The sequence below is a fragment of the Cryptotermes secundus genome, unplaced genomic scaffold (genome assembly GCF_002891405.2).
Source record: "Cryptotermes secundus unplaced genomic scaffold, Csec_1.0 scaffold171, whole genome shotgun sequence".
Lineage (NCBI taxonomy): Eukaryota > Metazoa > Arthropoda > Insecta > Blattodea > Kalotermitidae > Cryptotermes > Cryptotermes secundus.
In genome coordinates, this window is record NW_019726223.1 from 1155746 (window position 1) to 1176481 (window position 20736).

Genomic DNA, 20736 nt, shown 5'->3' on the forward strand with positions numbered 1-20736 from the left:
TTCTACCTGTTATACAAAGCCACTTACATGTTGACAGCTTGTACCGAGCCTTGTGACCATCTCCATTTTTCCTTGGAAATATCTATAAGCAAGCACCCTTGCATATTGTGCCTGCAGGGTAAAAAAAGAAAGGTAAAGCTGTCCCTGTAACAGGCAGTAGAGGCCCACTGGGTTGTGAGACGTTGAGGCTCCTACATTTTCTATACAGTCAACTCACAGAAAACAGTGAGGTTGTCAGCCTTACACACCAGCCACCCTTTACCCCCAGGAAGATTCCTGGTACTCATTTCTGTTAGAGGCTGAGTCGACCCCAGGGCCATAGTGTGGCTGGAATCATTGGGTCAGCTGAACACCAGTTAATCAGTTTAATGTGGGATCACATTACTCATGCTCACTAGTTCAGACTATGTCCCACCTCCCACTCCCTCCAAGCAAACTCCTCATGTCTGATCCCTACCTACATCCGCTGATACCCTTAAATCCAAACCCCCAACCACAGTACTTATGAGCTCAACCTAATGCCTTAAACAGACTCTTGACTCATCCACTGCCTAGAGATGCAGTGTTGGACCAGGGGTACTTGAAGCGTCACAGAGATACTACGTGTATTGTCAGAGGCCGAAAGAGCCTAAATAAAACTTGACACATTTCCTTTGTACAACTTTTTCTGGTGCATACAAATAAATAAAGTTTCTTCATTTAAGCTCTGTCCTGTTTATGATCCATTGTAACACAGTCTACAGTTACAAATCTAGTTTCCAGTCAGAAGGGGTATGGCTACTGAAAAAAAGTCAAAGAAATATTGGCTAAGAAGAATGAATATAACATGCTTGAGGCACCATGCCTCCTAATTACCTCCTCTTGCATCCAAACATGGGGTCCAGTCATAGTGAAGAGCAGCTGATATAACACCTTTAATTTGTAGTCTTCTTGTAGATGGTGCACAACTGACAAATGGAGAGGAAGATACTGAGTGGTCCTTGTTCACTTGACATCCTTCAGATTCTACTCCAGGACTGCCAACATACAGTAACATTTATACAGAGATATAAACACTGTAAATCTCAATACCATATTATAACTGGTCATGTATGTAAGGGTTGGGCCATAAAAACTGGCGCCCTCACTACGACCTTCAATGATCTATTGTACTTAATTTTTTATTTTATTGAAATGCACTGAACTGTGAGTTTGCTATAATTCAAGGTTATCCAACTTAAAAGACACTAACCTGTAGTACACAGACTCCCAATAGTTCTGTGCAATAATGGGATGAAACTTGGTTGTAGCTCTCAGGCTGAAGTCAAATGGCTCATGGATGTTGTAGCGGGGCATAACACCATGTCAAAATGGTAATAATTACTGATGTTTTGTCTTCAGTACTAAAATAGCATGAAGCCCCTCCTAAATGTCAGTAATCTTTGCCATTTCAAGATAGTGCGATACCTAGGGACTCAACAAGGAATATGAACTGCCATGAAACCTCAAGTCCTGTAACATCTCGGTGGCTGCTTCCTTAGTCCACCATGGCTTCTTAGTGGGGGCAAAAATCAGCCGTCAGGTATCTGCCCCGAACTGTGCTCCCAAGGTTCCAACCTAGCCTTACCGTCCTGCTCAAACACCCTTACTCTCAAGAACAGCTTGTCCATCAGGCTGTAAATACGAATACACTCTATATTAAAAATGGTCATAATTTATGATTTTCTTGAAGTTCATCAACCTGTGAGTTTGCTAATTCAAGATGATGATCCACTGGCTATAGTACCACAAGAGACACTAACCTTTGGTAAGCATGCTCCCAGTAGTTCTGTGCAGTAAGAGGGTGGGTAAAGTTGTTGACTGCCCTCAGTCTGAAGTCAAACGGCTCTTCCTGGATGCTGTGCAGTGAGAGTGTCTTGGGTCCAGGTACAGCAGCATGTCAAAATGGTAATGATTCACTTAGTGGTGGGTGGAGTCCAGCTGGGTCCACTAAGCACGGCGGCCACTGATTGGCCTATTGTACCTGCCCCAGGTGATTATGATGATGGAGAATTGGGTGGAATGAAGATTGGCAGGCGAAACCGAAGTACTTGGAGAAAACCCGCCACTTTGTCCACCACAAATCCCACTCAACCAGACTCGGGATCAAACCCAGGCCGCAGCAGTGGGAAGCCAGCGACTCACTGCTTGAGCTACGGCGCAGTCAAATGGTAATGATACTGATGTTTTGTTTTTGATACTAAAATATGACGTAGGAAGTTCCTCCCAAACATTAGTAGTCTTCACCATTTCAACACAGTGCTTGCCTGAACACAAGCAGCTGCTACTTCAGTCTCCTCAGGGGTACCTCTTTAGACCTGTCAACAAATGATAATAATTAAATGAAACCTCATATAATCCATCTGGTCAGTTCTGCAGACCTGCTCAGACTCCTGCCCTCTTCCAGACCTCTGCATCATGTGCCCCAGAGCAATGTACTTGAGATCCTCTCCTAAGCTACCTGCTAGAACCTCTGACCACACACACAAGTATCTAAGCATTTTTTAAACTGTTCATTCATGAATATTTTTATAATTTTAATTACTACTAATATGCCATATTTACATGTGTATCACATGCCCTCATGTATGATGAACACACTGATTTTTGGAAACAATTCATGGTAAAGAAGTCAACAAAGTCTTGAAAAAAGTTCACATCCAATTTAAAACCAGCTAGATTTATCATGTCTACAGAATAAATAAATAACAATAAAAATAAAATGAAAATGAAATACAAAATGGCTTTAAAATGTTTTATATCTTTCGTTAAAAGTTAGCAAACACCTGAAGTACAAAAATTATGATTTAGCATATAATGCAATTACAAAACGAGAATAGTACTACCTCGCGCAATATTTTCTGTTTCTCACCAGCAACAAACAATCTCAAACACTTCTCAAAGGACTGCTTATGGAAAAGACAAGAATAAATAAAGCTTTGTCACAGCACACCCCATTCTGATGGAAATGTTAGCTGGTAATAGTAATTTTGTCGCACCAGTCAGCATTTCTGACGTGCACTGAAATCTGCCAGTTCATCATATGAAAATGAAAACACACCCAAAATGACTAACGATTCCTAGGCTATTTTAGTACCAAATGAGACAAAGATGTGATTATGAGTGGAAAGTGTGTGAGGACTGGGAAGCAGATTGTTGTGATTTATCTGAAGGTACTATACCAGTGCCTGCTTATAAAGTAAAACCTCCGTGGCCTTTAGTCCGCAAGTGAACTATAGCAACCGCCATTTGTCAGTGGAGTTAGTGCCAACTTTTGCAGACAGAGGGTGTCGCACTGTCAGTGCAACGGATTCCCACGGCTGTTAATCTCGGTTTTCTAGAACACAGCCACTACTTTTCAATTTAAATAGCGTCTGAATTATCCTCACGAGGCTGAGTGGACCCAATTCCAGACCCCCAATTTCTCAGAAAATCTGGTAGCATCGGGAATCGAACCCAGGATTCCGGATCTGTAGCCAGGAACTCTGACCACTAGACCACAGGGGCAGGCAGTGCCTGCTCATGGGGGAAAAAAAAAAAACTCAGTCAGGATAGCCCAGTAGCCCTGAAAATATTTAGATAAGACATCTCCAGAGTACAGCTCACAGAATCTTAGTGGTACATCAACTGGTAAGGATCGTGTGCTGTGAAACATACCTTTAAGTACAGGTCATCTTCATGGATGAACTTCTGCATACAGCAGAAATCACTCAAACATCAATGTCATCCTTCACCACTTGTGATAGCAGTATCTTAACTGACACCCCTCTAGATCTGTAACAATCACATACAGCTTTATCACAATCATAAGTAGTTGTTTTTAGTATTTATGCATTAATGGGGTGCCCACAGAACTTGAAAATGTATCATGCTGTACATCACAGGAGACAAGGGTTCCCTGATTACTTTGGTTACTATCATCACTGTGATTGCTGTTCCAGGCCATCTATGCAACATGAATACACTTTACGAAAAAATGCCAGAATCCAATTCTGAAAGAGAAACTCAAGTTTCACTACATTTATGTGAATGATATCTGTTTCCCGTTATTTATGGTTTACAACAAAGCTGTCAGCAGCTCAAACTATTTAGCACCAAATGGTAGGATGAGACAGTGTCACGGCATTCACCATCGAGAGGCTGAGGAAAACCACAAGAAACCTCAGTCAGGATAGTTAGTGTTTTTGCCAGGAATCAATCCAGGTACATCCTGAATACAAGTCACAAGCATTACTGCCTGAGCCACTTCACTCATAGTAACATTTTTCAGTAGGTATTCATATCTGAAACGTCACATTCTACTTGCAAGCCTCTGAAGCCTGAACAAGCTGTGTACTGAAAAAAGGGGCATGGAACTTTAATTTTCTATGTAAGATTTTGGTTTCTCACAGCAGTGGTTATGGAGACTACTATCGTCTGGAATATAATGCCATGTAATCAACTGAAAATCAACCGACATTTCAGAGAAATATATCACCTCCACCTTTCAAGCTGGTATCTTGCTCAGCTTATTCTTCAACCCTGAAGATGGCCACGATGTTCCTCTGATGTCAGCAGACTACAAGCAGTCTACACAGTGTTATATCCCAGAAGGCAGTACTCTGTAATTTTCTAATTAATGCTGAAATACATAATTTCAGAGTTTTGTGGCCTCCTCAGCAAGGGGGAATAAATTTGATTAATTTAAATTGGTGGAGCTGCATGAGAAGCATGATTTGAAGCCTGGAGTTCGTCCAAATAATATTTTATAAACTCTACTCCTACCTCACAGACAAATTGCTAGGTCTCAATTACTACCACCAATCAGTTATTGCTGCACAGGTAAATAATGGCTGTTTCTTGTTGGAATCATATGTCATGTACTCATACATACACTGAATGCAAAATATGGTTTCTGAATGTTAAAGAAGGGGGTGCATATAGATGCCACTGTGAATTAAGTCAGAGTTATGTTACAACTGACGGTCAGTCGGCCAGTCTGTCTTGGTATCGAGCACTCTTTCGGGACTTAAGACCAGATTTTTATTTCTGTCAGACAGCTGGGGGTGTGTTGATGTGAAGCAACCTCTCTCACATGAGCACGGGTCTGTCGCTTACAACTACTGCTAGCCCTCCCAGCACAGTCATTCTTGGTTCCAAGTCCTGGAGGACTTGTGACCATATTTTATTGTCTCAGGTTCGAGACTCCCCCAACCCGGAGAGCCAGGTCCCTGTACGTATATTCCCCAGGAACAGGGTGGCCCAGTTATAGCCCCAGGCACTGAGTTCCCTTTGCTTGCCTCCTATGACTTGCAGGGCTATGGTGGTCTGTGAATTAAGAATAAAGAAACTAACTCCATGGAAACATGGGGACTGAGAGAAAGAGACAGACAATAACGACAACATAGCCAACTTATGAAATATGCTGTATGTTAACTTAACCTCATGACTTACTATAATGTAACTGCTACTTCACCTTATAGAAACTAAAGGTAAAGTTGACCCTGTGTTAAATTAAGCACCATACATTCTTAATCTTCGCACTGGATGGAAGTGAAAGGTCACCTGCATGCCCCACTTTATCTATGGAAAAAGAGCCCCTGGTACCTTTTCGATAGGAGGCTGGATGAACACTGTGGTTTGTCTGAATGCAGTAACAAAGGGAAAAATAAATCTGTCACCTCTGCCAGGAACTGAACCCTCGTTTCTTGGCTGTCCAGCGTTTAGCTTAGTTGCTAGTCCAAGATACCGTTTACCATTCACTAGAACCATGACAAAATTGATGTTCAATATTTCTTTGATTAATCACTGGCCAAATTTAATTTATTTCGAGCAGAATTTTCTGAAAATCCATTAAAGATAAATATTTTTGGACACAAGATGAGAAGACACAGAGTTCTGAAGTGCATGGTAGCACACACTCTTTGAATTTTGTTCTCTAAATTTCTTTGACAATGTAAGCTTCAGTTTTTACTTTGTACTGCCATTCCAAAATATTTTAGGTTTTTCCACTGCAGTAATGCTTCTGGCATGTATTCGGGAAGTGTCCAGTTCAAATATCGGTTGGGACACCAATATTTATTAGCATCCTCGTGTTCTTCCTCAGTCCCTCCATGCAAATATCAGAACAGTACCTTAAATTGGACAATACCTGCTTCCATCCACGTCCTTTACAATTCATCATTCATGGGTTCCAAATCATTTCACACTGTACATTCTGAGTTACTGATAGCATTGTTAAATCCACTATAAATAAATAAATAAACAAAGAACAAGCAAACGATCGCTTTGCCCTGGGGGGAACCAAGTCCAAGTTCTGAAATGTACGCAGCCCTAGGTAGTGTATAACATAACCATGTTCTACTTTCTTAGCTGTAGACAGACATAGGATGAGACTAAGTCACTTGGTACTGTGGCCACAAATAGGCCTAATGCACCAGTCTCTGGTGACAGATAACTGTGGAGCATTGGTGGAATGATAACTGGCAAGAGAAAATGGAAGTGTTCCCCTACCCCAGCGCCACTTGGTCCACTATATGCCCCACATGGACTACCCTAGAAACTGGCCATAACTGAAATGTCCAGTGCAGAAACAATGTGGCTACGCCTTAACTAACTCTCAGAAAACAAAAAGCATGTTTCTAATCCATTTAAAACTACACAACAGCATGGCCCAACCTTCACCATTAGTTCACTTGAACTACACACATGGGACTGTGTACATACAAGGAATGGAACACTAAATTCTGGACATAACTAAAACACCCAATTTTTGTACTGGACCCTTCAATTAGTACCAGTGGTTGGATGTTTAAACTATATAATTTAATGAATTTTTGCTTTCGGTGCATGCCATTATGATGACCACAGTGTAACCCTAAGGCCTATTCTTCACTGTTAAATTCTGTAGTACCCCCTGCAGAAGGATCACTTCCCTTGCCGAAGTGTTACGATGCGATTTCTTCCACTTTTCAAAGAAATCTGCATCATTTAAACTCCTCCCAAACTTACAAATAACATTTAATAACTCAGTTATGATTATACTGTACCGAACATAACCTGATTTTACCATATAGTAATATTTACATGAGGAAATCCCGCGATGTGATGAAAACTCAATCCAATATAATCCACCACAATCACAACCTTGTAAATAATAATAACAGTGTCGATTATGCTCTTGGGTCTTTATTTTCTATATTCAAACTTTTACTTACTTTTCGAGATATATACAATTACCCTATTTAATCTATCTTCCACAAGCTGACCATCGAGCACAAATGTACTTTTATTCACGAGATGCATATAATTTTCTTTACCTGCAAAATTTTACGTCAACACATTTTTCAGGGCTGTTACTGCTGTTCGAAGTAGCATGGAATTTTCCAAGTATCAATTATTTAACTAGAAACAAAAAGATATCAAAGCTGAAACCTTTCCACGATTCCCTCGTGGTCACACCGATCACGCCCGATCACGCCCATCCATTTTCATAATGGCTGACAGCGTGGCTATCACTGCCATCTATATGTTAAAAAAAAATTTCCTGGTACCAATTCAGGCATCGGTAGTTTGGTCCATATCCAAGTTCACTTTTCTTTCCACATCATCTCAACCATGGGATTTACGTTTCTTCTTTCTTCAGGAAAAGACGATCGGGGCCATGAATTGAAAACTCATCTAGTAGCAAGATTACGAATGCGTAGAACAGTACATCCACTTTCCCTTGGCTGGTGTGAAAGAGAGACAACTTTTTACTTTTACCTTACTTACTTACTCACGGAGCTGAGCCCTTCTTGAGGAGCCGCAAATTCTGCAGGTACTCGAGAATTTCCCAACATTTTTCGGAACCCGAAGGTTCATTTTACGTTACTCGTGTAAACAATCTTGCTTGGTATAAACCCTGGAAAAATTATAAATTATGATCTCGTTCTCCACACGCCCAATAACACAATTTCTCGAAGAATCATTTTATGGAACCAAAACTTTCACTGTCATTTATTCTAGGTTCCATCAACACAATTTCCTTACGAAATGAATAACTTTATATTGTTTTTTTACTTTACAGCATGTTTCGGCCATTTATGACTATCATCAGGTAAATCATTTGACATTCACACACTGCTTCTTCTACTATTTTTTACCTACGTTGGCCAATGTTTGCAATTTTTGGGGACGCTCATATGCGTTATTCACAGTATCAATGCCAGATACAGTTCATATGATAAATTAAAACATATTAAGTTAAAATTAATTTCAATTTAAAATTAAGTTAAAATAAAATTAAGATCGATTAAGTATTATTGTTATTTATTAAAATTTCTCTTATTGTAGTGTTTAAGTGCTGGTGGTTTTTGGTCTCTCATAAGAGATCTGCTTTCATATCAAAGCATAATTTTGTATGTAAATATATTTATTTATTATTATTATTGCTGTAGAATCACTTCATACGTCCCGTACATTTCTGATATTTCGTTATCACAGAAGATCCACACTGTAGAGTTCCTTACACACTGAACATGGCGGTCTAGCGGCTGGCATCCTTGCTTTCTGTTCGGGACGTACCGGATTAAAGTCGAAGCCCCGACTCCAGCTATCCTCACAGGTAACTGCAAATTTCTCCCTGTGCTTAACTAGACACAATACCATTAAGACGTATGGAGGAGCAGAGGTATAGTACTCCTTATTCTTAACATAGGCACTAGATGGATGTGAGTGGTCAATTTCATGCACCAGCCGCTTCAGCCTGGAGAAACAGCCGCCGGCACCTGCACGGCAGGAGCCTCTTTGAGCTCCAGAGTTAGTCTGGATTCTGCGAAGAAAGGAATATCAGATTGATCCTGCCAGGAATCGAACCCCGACTCCCCAAGTATCCAGACGATCCAGACCACCCCTCGCCTTTATACCGAATGAGTCGTTCCGATTCATGATTCTTACTGGAGTTTCTTTTTCCGTTATTTTCCTCAATCCCTCCGGGCAAGTTCCGGCACATTAGGCCTACTACATTATATTAAGCCAAGACTGCTTCCTTCCAAATTCCATCCAATTCACTGATTATGATTTAAAATTTATTGTCTCTTGGATTATACCGTGTAGTCTGATAGTTACCGAATTTTATGAAGAACCTAATAAATCCATATCATACATCGACCATGAAGATGGAAGCAGTATGTTCCTCCGATACATTGGTGACTTCTATAGGCCTATAAGGCGTCATGTCACAAAATACGTTAATCTTCATAGTTACGTTGTGAGAACCTCAAACCCAACATAACCAAAAACGATCTGTTTCCATGACACTAAACCTGCAGTAGCTTACGTATGCCCCAGGAATGAGATGGCGTTGCTGTCAGTCTGTGATGGAGATAGCCGTGTACTATACACGTATTAAATTCCCAATATACTTCAGTCATTCATCCTCTGTTGGGAAATAAAAAGATACTTACACAGGAATTTGTTCGGTCTCTCACAGGGTGGAAGAACCTTAGCATAACTGTGTGTCAGAGTAGTCACCTCAGGTGCTCACAGTACAATGGTAACATTCAGCGTTGCCGACAGCTAACGACAGAGAGACCACTGTTGGCAGATTCACCTACCAGCGGACTTAGTGCTACCTGCAATTAGCACAGGCACATTCATAGTCTCAAGCAGCACCATTAAGATTTCATGGAATACAGACAGATGTGTAGTTTTTTTAAAAAATAACTAAAACCAGTCTTTTCTTAATATTGTAAAACCTACAACAGCTTATGTAACTACTGTGCCATATGCTCTTGGTAAGACTGAAATATGTTGGGCTATTGTTGGTTATTGTAAGACAATCAGTCATATCACAATATGGCTATATGACGCCTCCTAAGAATTTAATTATTGTTAGTTAACTAATTACATAAAATGAGCCCTTCCTTAGAAGCTAATAGTTATTCAGTTTCTAAAAAAATTTATTGCCCTCTACGGAACCCATACATTCTTTAACATATTAAAGATAACCCACCGATGGTCCCTACTGTGAACGAGATGAATCCAGTCCACACACTTTTATTTTACGGCTGTAATGTCCGTTTTAAAATTATCCTCCCATTTAATCACAGGTCTTCCTAGTGGATTCCTTCCTTCAGGTTTCCCTACCAAAACTTTCTATGCAAATTGTTACGAACATATTTTAAGAATAACACGAGATAAACTCCCAAAGATAATATTCAGTTACAAAATCAGAGATCACCGAAGTATGGGATGACCCACAGGTAGATGGAGGGACATACTCCCTTTATGTCGGAAACATGCCAATGGTCTATATTATTCAAGTAGAAGAAGAAAACGAACTTTGTATATTTGATTACAAATTTTGAAGTTCCTCCTTATTAAATTATCTCTGCCCTCTTATTATTTATACCCTTCTAGGTTCAAATATTTTCTCCAGTCTCTAGTTCTTAAACAGCGTCAATATATGTGAATCAGTGTATACAAAAAAAAAAAAAAACTCCGTGATTTCAGTCCGCAAGCGAACCATACCGACCGAGCGAGCGACGGCAGCTTGTCGGCGAAGTTTAGTGCCAACTTTTGCGGATAGAGGGTGTCGCATGGTCAGCGCAACGAATCCCCACGGCCGTTAATTTCGGTTTTCTAGACCGGAGCCGCTATCCTCAATTATCATCATGAGGCTGAGTGGACCCCGTTCCAGACCCACTACTTCTCCGAAAAAAAATCTGGTAGCGCCGGGAATAGAACCCGGACCTTTGGATCTGTAGTCAGGAACGCTGACCACTAGACCACATAGGCGGTCGATCAGTTTATATAAGGCAACAAAATTAATTTATTATAATCTGGTTTTATTTATTTCTTATCGTACTTATGCTTGGTCACTGTCTATTAGAGAAGAAAATATTATACAGACCGCTGAAATCAAATTCGTGAGATGGATGGCCGAATTCGCTACAGTGGACCACGAACAAAATGTGTATATATGAAACTAAACGGGAAACCCTCATCTAGATGGGCAGGTAAAATTAAACAAATTAAACTGCATGAACCATCTTATATGAACGCTGGTGTTGGCGATACCGAACTAATTTTAAGCTAAAGACTTAATCCTTAATTAAGGGGGATGACGACGATGATGATGATGATGGTGATAATGATGAACATGAACCTCTTGTGAAGTTGAGCCACATCCGTCAGACAAATCCATTATACTTGTACATCGGTAGGCCTGTGCGCCAAAGTCACGTGTGCCACTTTCCGACTCTGGGACACAAGCCGCCTTCATAAACCCATTATTGTACATTATGGGAAAATTATGCACCAGCTTTAATCCTCTATTGTAAAAGTTTCGTTTTCGCCCGAAAAAGAGTCGCACAGGACACTTACTTTATCCAGGTGGCAGAGATATAACACCACCAATGTCTTTATTACCTCATTTTCCATTATTCTACAGTCCTTTGTCACCGTGTTATTTTTCCCCGTTTATGGAAAAAAAATCCCTACAAGGGACAGTTTAATCCGATCAGTGTAGCACACGACGTCGCGTCACATATTTGTGCCAGCGAGACGGGCAGCTGTTAGCAGTCACCTTCCAGGATTTACCACCAGAGACCGCCTCTTTCTGTTACTAACGCATTACGATTCATATAAGTGTAATATGAAAGGAATACTTGAAGCATGGCTGCATAAATAGAGAACAACATCGCCAAAAAAAAAAAGGTGTTGCGGTAGTGGACTTACAATAGCTACAAGTATCTATGGTCTTTCTTGTTCGCAAGAAAATAAGAATTTGACGCTGAATTAAAGAAGGCCACGGCAGCAGGGAAAGAGGCATAGCGTGACGTATTGTTATAGCAGTAAAAGGTATAAAGAAAACCCCGACAGCAGCAACAGCACCTGGCGATCTACATCATTACCATGGAAACACGCCCCGCTGTTACAATATAAGGGAAACGAATTTCTGCACAAAACGAGCATACTTGAACAGAGAAATTAGACATGACTGTACTTTCCGAAGCGGTCCGTGTCTCATTTGAATATTTATGTAGTATTTGGACAATTTAAAGAGTTCAGCATCAGCGCCATTTTATTTGTCGAAGTCAAGGTGATGTCAACGAAGTCCAATTACCGGGTTTCTTATTGAGAAGCTAAAAGCTGCTCAGATAGTCATGATATCTTTCACCTGCCTTGGAACCCGAAATTTAATTTCCCGCGTTCGCAAGAGCTCGCCGCTGGTCAGGTCGGCATCTGGCCCGTATCCTTGCCCAGATGAATACTCACCCTCATACACTAAGCCTGTTTCTTCAACATCCATTATATTCCCATCTACGCATACTCTCCCCAAATGATCTGTTCCCTTTAATTTATCCACAAAATCTCTATATGCATTTCTATTAATTTCCATACTTCGCCAATTTCACCCAACCCTCGGTTTAATCATCCTAATAACATTGTAGCTTGCAGACTGTTATTGGGTAACGGTCGCAAATGAACATCTCTACAGCAACGAATCAACACGCAACAGTACAGGAACTGCTGGAAACGGTGTTTTCTATGGTGGTCTGTGCTGAGGAGCTATATGCGCCTACAGAACAAGATTCTCAGCACAACCCGTGTGGAGGAGAGGTCGAATACCTCCACCGTGACCCTGCGAGTCGTAGGAGGCGACTAAAAGGGAAGTCTCCAAACTGAGACAGTAAAATATGATCGCGAGTCCCAAGGTACTCGGACCCAAGAAAAACTGCGCTGTAAATGGCCAGCAGGATATACAAAAAAACAGACCCGTCTTCTCGTCAGAGAGGGCGCCCAACAGAAGCAAGACCGTAACTGTCAAACAGTAATAAATATCTGGACATGAGCCCAACATAGGGCTCGACACCAAGAACTACTGACTGACTGACCGTCAGATTCAATGTGACTTTGATTTAGGTTCTCAGCACAATTGGAAATCTTCCAAGGTGCACATCGTTCAGGAATTTGCAAACGGCTTCCAACCTTCCCTATGTACACGATTAAATATAAAAAGAGGTAAAACTATCCACGTAATAGGCCGTGAAGGCCCATAGGGTTGTGAGACATTGAGGCTCCCGCGTTTATTCTAGACAATCGGTTCACAGATGGCGGTAAGGTTGTCAGCCTTACGACCCGACAGCTCTTAACCCCCCAGGAAGATTCCTGGTATTCATCACTGTTAGAGGCTGAGCCGAACCCAGGGCCATAATGCGGCTGGAAGGATTAGATACATTTAAAAAATCCACCTCACCGGGACCAGAATCCGCGACCTTCCGGGTTGTAGCATAGTGCTTTAACCAACTACGCTACCAGGTGCCCGTGATAGTGATAATGATCATCATAAATTAATATTAGAGTGGTTCGCAATTCTAATACATATATGATCTTCGCATATTCCCTGCCGCACAATGTTGACCTGATCTGTTCATTACGAAGGCCGAATCATAGCGACCGGACCATATAATGGTCTGTTTATGCTTCTCCAAGGCTCTCAAGCGTGAAATACGTTTGGAGTGTTATTAACATAACAATTGACGGGTAGATGGCTGCAGTGGTGACGATGTGACTTCTCCTTTTCTTTTATTCACATCGCACTCTCCAGCGAGTGTCATCTGCCTTTTGTTGTTGTCCTCCCACCTCAGTCTATTATCATCTCTGCTTCGACTCAAGTGCGCAGCATACAGAAGGCCATGTCAATGCTTTTAGCGACCATTCATCTGTTTTCTCGCATCTGCCACTCGTCTTTATGGAAACATACGTATTTACGTAAATATATATGGTAATAATGCGAGTCTACGTATACAGAATGACGGGGCAAGTCAAATGAGAGAAGGATAACGTACAGGGTCAACCGTGTGGATTTTTCCAAACGATCTTCACTTGCAGAAATAAAATTAAACTTGAACGCGATGGATGGCCACGACCATCTGATTTCATTGTTATTATTTTTGAATATTTAGAGAAAACGCGTGCATCATGGGAAGGTATTTCTTATCTGTTCGTATAGCAACAGGCGTGACCAGAGTGGTTTGAACGGCTGTTGTACTGCGATGTGGAAAGCAAATGGAAAAACTACCACATTATCACTTTTCCTGGATAGTCTCTTTCCAAAAACAGAAGATCGCATTAGGTGGAGGAACTGTTTTGGAAGAGACTGTGGACCTGTCGTCTGACAGATTACTGATGAATGAATGAATATCAGAAGCTAATCATCAGAGTCGGCCAACATGTATTTTTTGTTTTAACTACATGAAGAGGCTCATACCATTGTGGGATTTGAGGTTATCATAGCGGTAGTTATGAAGAGTTCTGTCTTCTGAGATATAACGCTGTGTAGTCCGTTTGAAAGTGAACCGACGTTTAGGAAGAACGTGCCGCCTTCAAGAAAACAGTTGGAAAGCAGAGCTTTCAAGCTGGTTTCTCGCTTGACATATTCTTCGACCTTCAAGATGTAGACGATATGTTCCTCCGCAACGTCGGTTGACTTTCAACCGACTCTACGGCGTTAGATCCCAGAAAACAGAACTCTGCAACGTCTACTGTTGTTGGGTAATGTAAGGGCTGGACAGTATTTACAGGATATATAATATCTGTTCAGAATCGGCCCAAAACAGTTCGAACTAACGGATAAGTGCCAATAATCAGTTCTAATAAAAAACAATGTACGAGTATATTAGGCCTTCGAAGTTGAAGTTTGGTTCGTATTAATAGCAGCGATAATTTATAGGTGCAGTTAGTACTAAAGAATATAATTTTCGTCGGCTGTGCTTAGAGGTTTCTAGATCGTACTCGTAGGAAGTTGTAGGAACAGATTTCATGCAATTACTGTATCCTGTACATTACAAACTTAGCTCAGCCAGTATAGGGACCAGATTATGGACTGGACGACCGAGAAATCTGGGTCTCAGTCCCGGAAAATGCTCTTCTCCATGGTGTCCGATCGGCTCTGGGGATTACCCAGTCTCTTAGGCTAAGCATACCGGAAGTTTCTTCCCCTGGGTCAAAGCAGGCGGAACATAAATACCTATGCCAGGGTTAAAAATGCATGGAGCTATACCTTCACTCCAGCCTTCTTCAGGGAGTAGCCCTCAATTAAGCACATGGACAATATTACTTTCTTTATTATTACAAAGAGTAGGCCATATTAATTTGGTTACTTATATATCCATCGTGCAGTCTATCTTACATGGGATGTAAGAAACAGGACTAGAAACATAAAGCCTCTCGCTTACAGCCAGGCTAGCGCCGCGTGATACGTTATAACAAACACGCCAACGACTACCGAGACAATGCTCACTATATCTGGTGTGAAAGCAATTCTTCTAACAATTTTTTATTGCTAGTGGGGCGGGACCAAGTCCCTTGTACTGCGGCCACTTCTGGCCTATTGTAGCAGCCCCAGATGATAGATGAGGGTAACTGTGGAACAATTAGTGGAATGAAGATTGCAAGGGGAAACTGAAGTACTCGGAGAAAACCTGCCCCAGCGCCACTTTGTCCACCACAAATCCCATTTGACCAGACCCGGGATCGAACCCGAGCCGCCGCGGTGGGAAGGCAGGGACTAACCGCTTGAGCTATGGTGCGGCCTTTGCCAAAGAGTTACTTAGTTTATAAAATGGATCTTAGGGAATTTTGTTGTGAGGGTGAGTGGTGGACGGAACTCGGAATAGTGTCCAACAGCGGGCTTTGGTATTAGCGGTTTCAAACCTTCGGATTCTACTACACAGTCATGTGACACTTTCCTGTCTCAAATCCATGAGATCAAAATTAAAACGTGGTCTTATCTGTGATGGAAGAAATGTAAGAAAAAATCAGCATGCAGCTTAATCAGTTCAGATCGACGTGAATATATGACGTTTTAGTTATCGGTGGCTATCCTACGAAAACACCAAGAATAAGTGGAGTTTGAGAGCCGGGCTAGCTCAATCGGTATAGCGACGGGCTGCCGGTGGATGGCCGCGATTCGTTTCCCAGCAAGGACAAATGATTTTCTTTTCTCTACAGCGACCCGGCCGGATCTTGGGCCCAACTAGCCTTATATCCAATGGACAACCAGGACTTTTCAATGGGGATAAGGCGGCCGGGTTGTATATCTGACTACTCAACTCAATCTCGTCCTTTAACTTTACGTACCTAAATTGTTTTTAAGCTTCAAATTATTGAAACTCCATTTAAATATATTATATCATATAAAAAGGACATCTAAAGTTGAATTCGGTCACTGCAAACGCCTCGCTCTGAACTCCTTCTGTAGAACAACTCACACCATATACTTACTTCAGTGAGCGTATATAACATAAGAACAATTGCCACTCGCCATTAACGTTCGAAGCGATTTAAATTGTTACTTATTTTCGAAGTGTGACGTTCGTTTAATAAATTACAATCTACTCACGGGGATGTATTCACGTGCAATTTGCGCGATCTGGTGGGAATCCTATTTACTGCCACTTAATTTGCCTCAGCGCGTGTCGCTACAGTAACTCGCACGTGATCTGCACGTGTCAAGGATGCTGACGTAACTTCCGGATGGGGGAAAAGATAGAGAAAGAATGCTTCCAATAAATGGATAACTTCAGAATCACACTAAACCAATAATAAAGGGTCATTACGTACGGATTGTATCATCAATATAAGGAAATTGTAAGGCCACGAAATAGAAATGAATAGGCGATTGCTGAACAGCTGTTCAATCACCGCCATTTTAATTGATGTTGTAGTTCTGCAGAGAAGCGCTGTATATCGCTGCTTTCTTTAACTCCATTTTATTTCCTGTGTCAGTCAATTTCTTGTACTTACGAAATATCGGTGGAATGAGGTGATTGCACGGTGATGACAACGATGGCGATAATAAATATAAGAATATGAATACCTCTGTGTAATACATAGTTCACATGCACAATTTCGAGCCTTCTGGTTCGGATTTCCGACATCGTGACACGGTACACCTGGAGCTCTTTAATACGCCCACGATAAAATGATCAAACCTACAATTAGGCCAGTGTCCCTCTATATCCACTTTCCAATTGATCGTTGCAATCACCCTGCAATTCAATGTTACCAGCTTATGCATGTTAAAAAGCACCATTAAGCAATGCAAGGACCAATCGATCATACATGAACATGGACAAGGCCAATAAACGGCCCACGTCTTTGTGGATGCAGAGGGAGACATGTCTAGAAGTTAATTCAATTTCGGCACTCAGAGCACAAAACTGGCTACTCCAACACATCGAGGGCCTTGGTCAGGAAAGCTTAGAGCCCGGGTAGGATGCGGTCACCCTGGGGCCTCCGAAAAATAGAAATAAACCCACAGGATTTATTGAGACATGTCCTTCTCCAAAACCACAAAGGGATAGTTTCCATTTTTAGATGTTATAAGAGATAAGCACTCACTCATGGAGCTGAGCCCTTCTTGAGAAGCTGCCAATTGTGCAGCTACTCAAGAAATTCCCAACATTTTATGGAACCCGAAGGTTCATTACCGTGTTCGCAAGAACTCACCACTGCTCTCTACTCTGACCCAGATCAATCCAATCCATACCGTCCCATCCTACCTCTCTAACATCCATTTTAATGTTCTTCACTCACCTACGTCCTGGTCTTCCTAGTAATCTTTTTCCTTCTGGCTTTCCCACCAATATCCTATATACATTCCTCTTCCCCCCCATTCGTGCTACATGCCCTTCCAATCTCATCCTCATTGACTTGATCATTCTAATTATACTTGGCGAATAATACAAGTTATGAGTTTCCTCATTATGCAGTTCTCTCCAACCTCCCGTCACTTCATCTCTCTTCGATCTAAATATTCTCCTCAGCACCCTGTTCTCAAACACCCTCAGTCTATGTTCCTCCATTAATGTTAGAGACTAAGTTTCCTACCCATACAGGACTAAAATGGATAAAATGGCCATAACCTAAATTTGTTGTTGCTGATAGGGGTCTAAAATTGTTATTACCCCGGGTCCTCCCCAAACTGTAAATCCGGCCGTCCTTAGAGCCCTATTTCCACTTCCAATAATATGATAATTATGAGGTTTTGAGGCGAATCCATTTGCAACTCCCTGATCGATATTAATGTAATGTGTTTATGTATGAACCGACTTCTTTAATATTAAGAATCTCTGCACTTTGCTCGCGTAGTGCATTTATGTGTTTCGCACGGTTCTTGTAACAAACAGAAATATAACGCCTGAAGAAGCTGGCCTTTGAAATGTAGACACAGTATGTTCCCTTTGGAGTAGGAAGTAGTTTTTTAAATATTATTTTGATGTATTTCAAGAAGAAGAAAAGAAGTTTATACACTTTCACCCACGCACAGGGAATTATAAATTAATAATTATGCGACGAGGTTGGGATAGATCAATCGCTAGAGCAACTATGTTACATTTTTTTTATTGCTAGTGGGGTGGGATTGAGTCCCTTGCACTGCGGCCACATCTGGCCTATTGTACCAGCCCCAGATGATAGGCGAGGGTGATTGTGGAGAAATTGGTGGAATGAAGATTGTCAGGGGAAACAGAAGTACTCGGAGAAAACCTACTCCAGCGCCACTTTGTCCACCACAAATCCCATTTGACCAGACCCGGGATCGAACCCGGGCCGCCGCGGTGGGAAGCAAGCGACTAACGGCTTGAGCTATGGCGCGGACCTAGGATACAATTTACTAGCGACTGTTTCCATAAATATATGAGTATACTGGCTACGGTCTGGATGATCGAAAGCACGGGTTTTATTCTCGCCAGGGGCAAGAGCTTTTCTCCTCAAGTGTCCAGACTGGTTCTGGTCCCAACTAAAGGGTACTGGCGGCTCCTTCCCTGGGGTGAAGCGACCTAGGGGCGAAACTAGGCTCTTGCGTCCATCTAGTGCAGAGGTTAAAAACGTGTGGATGTACATCTCCCCTCCACAATAGGCCTTCACGAAGATGAGCTTAATTAAGAATAAGGAACTGTATAATGAAGAGTTATACCTTCTGGGCTATAACAGCCGTCTCGTTCCGTGACAGTTAACAGACGTTTCGGAGAAACATATGACCTCCATCTTCAGGTTAGGAGAGTAATCGAAGTAGGACATTTCTACGAAACAGAAAGTAAGCAAAGCAGCTGAAGTTCGCCAGATAACATGGCGGTGTATACCAGAAGACAGGGCTCTTCATGGCCACCGCTGTGAGAACCTGCAGTTCACCAACCCCATTTGCAGTTAGTGTAAGTCAAATTTAACACAATGTTATTTTAGCCCTTCTCACCGAGCGCTGTAGATAGTCCTATGTTTGCGAAACGTGCCATAACCGTTCTGATACAGGACTGACAGTCTATTAGTCTATCACAATGTACTCCCATATGTCCATTTGTTTCATGTTCTACGTCTTATACTCTCCATGTAACAACAGGTTTTTTGGCATTCAGCCGTTAGAAGTACTCTCAAACTGTATAGCGGTTAATAATTAGTTTACAGTAAAGCAGGCAATGATTCCATGTGGCCGTGACGAAACCATCATGGCAGCCACTCAGAGACAAATGTTTGCTAATATTTCATCGCCGATTTGTGCGCTATTCAGAAGCGGCTTTAGAAACCGAAAGGGGCCAGTGGTGGTTACATTCAGTATATTTACCGATAAAGGGGACCATGGCATTGAAAGGGAACAGGGCTGTACAGGGGAAATGCCACACTGATCGGTACCATCACTGTTCATGCCTGTTCACCTGCATGTAAAATGTAACAGTATATTTCTGGTGGGGTTGTCAGAGTAACGAATTTGTGACAAATTTCTGTACATTATAAAAGGGCAGTAGGTAATGAACAGGGAGCATTCACTTCACTGTTGATTGTATTTCTGTAGGCCTATGTGGCATTTTGTTTATTACTTTACGATGATATATCTAAGTTATATACTTTGTCTCTGACATTAGGAGAGAAACACGGGCAGGGTGTTTGAGAACAGGGTGCTGAGAAGAATATTTGGACCGAAGAGAGATGAAGTCACAGGAGGTTGGAGAAAACTGCATAATGAGGAGCTTCATAACTTGTACGCTTCTCCAAGTATAATTAAAATGATCAAGTCAAGGAGGATGAGATGGGCAAGTCATGTAGCATATATGAGATTGGTGGGAAAACTGGAAGGAAGGAGACCACTGGGAAGATCAAGGCGTAGGTGTGTGGACAATTCTAAAATGGATCTCAGAGAGATAGAATGGGATGCTATGGATTGGATTGATCTGGTTCAGGATTGGGACCGCTGAAGGGCTCTTGTGAACACGCTAATGAACCTTCGGATTCCATAAAATGCTGGGAAGTTCTTGAGTAGCTGCACAATTGTCAGCTTCTCAAGAAGGGCTCAGCTCCATGAGTGAGTGAATATCTAAGTTACATAGCGTGCAATGGTAGGTATATGGATAATGAATTAGAAAGGATTTGGAAGGGAATTATTCAGGAACGCTGACCACTAGACCACATTCTCAGCCAGATTAATTCAGTACACTCTTTTCTATCCTATTTCTTTAAGATTAATTTTAATATTAAATAACATTTAAACTCCCGCCTACGCCTGGATTTTCAAAATGGTCTCTTTCTTTCGAAGTTTCCAGTCATATTTTTGTAAACATATCTTCTCTCACAGTCTTGCTACATTCACCGTCAATTTCATTCTCTTCGTTTTGATCATTCTAATATTATCTGCAGAGAGGTACAAATTATGAGGTTCCTCATTATGCAATTTCCTCCACCCTCTCGTTACTCATATTT

General features: G+C 41.5%; 1 long non-coding RNA gene across 2 annotated transcripts in view; it reads right to left on the minus strand.

Moving 5' to 3' along the window:
* Positions 1-2110: 2110 nt before the first annotated feature.
* The window catches only part of LOC111863925, a 55443-nt gene continuing 36817 nt past the window's right edge, over positions 2111-20736 (minus strand). Inside the window, exons 2-4 of one of the 2 annotated variants that reach the window (XR_002842700.2) lie at positions 9444-9611; positions 3676-3792; positions 2111-2336 (exon numbers count right to left, since the gene is read on the minus strand). This is a non-coding gene — a long non-coding RNA (uncharacterized LOC111863925). Of the gene's footprint in view, positions 2337-3675; positions 3793-7316; positions 7514-9443; positions 9612-20736 lie in introns of those variants that run through there. The other variant, XR_002842699.2, reaches the window with a different exon arrangement.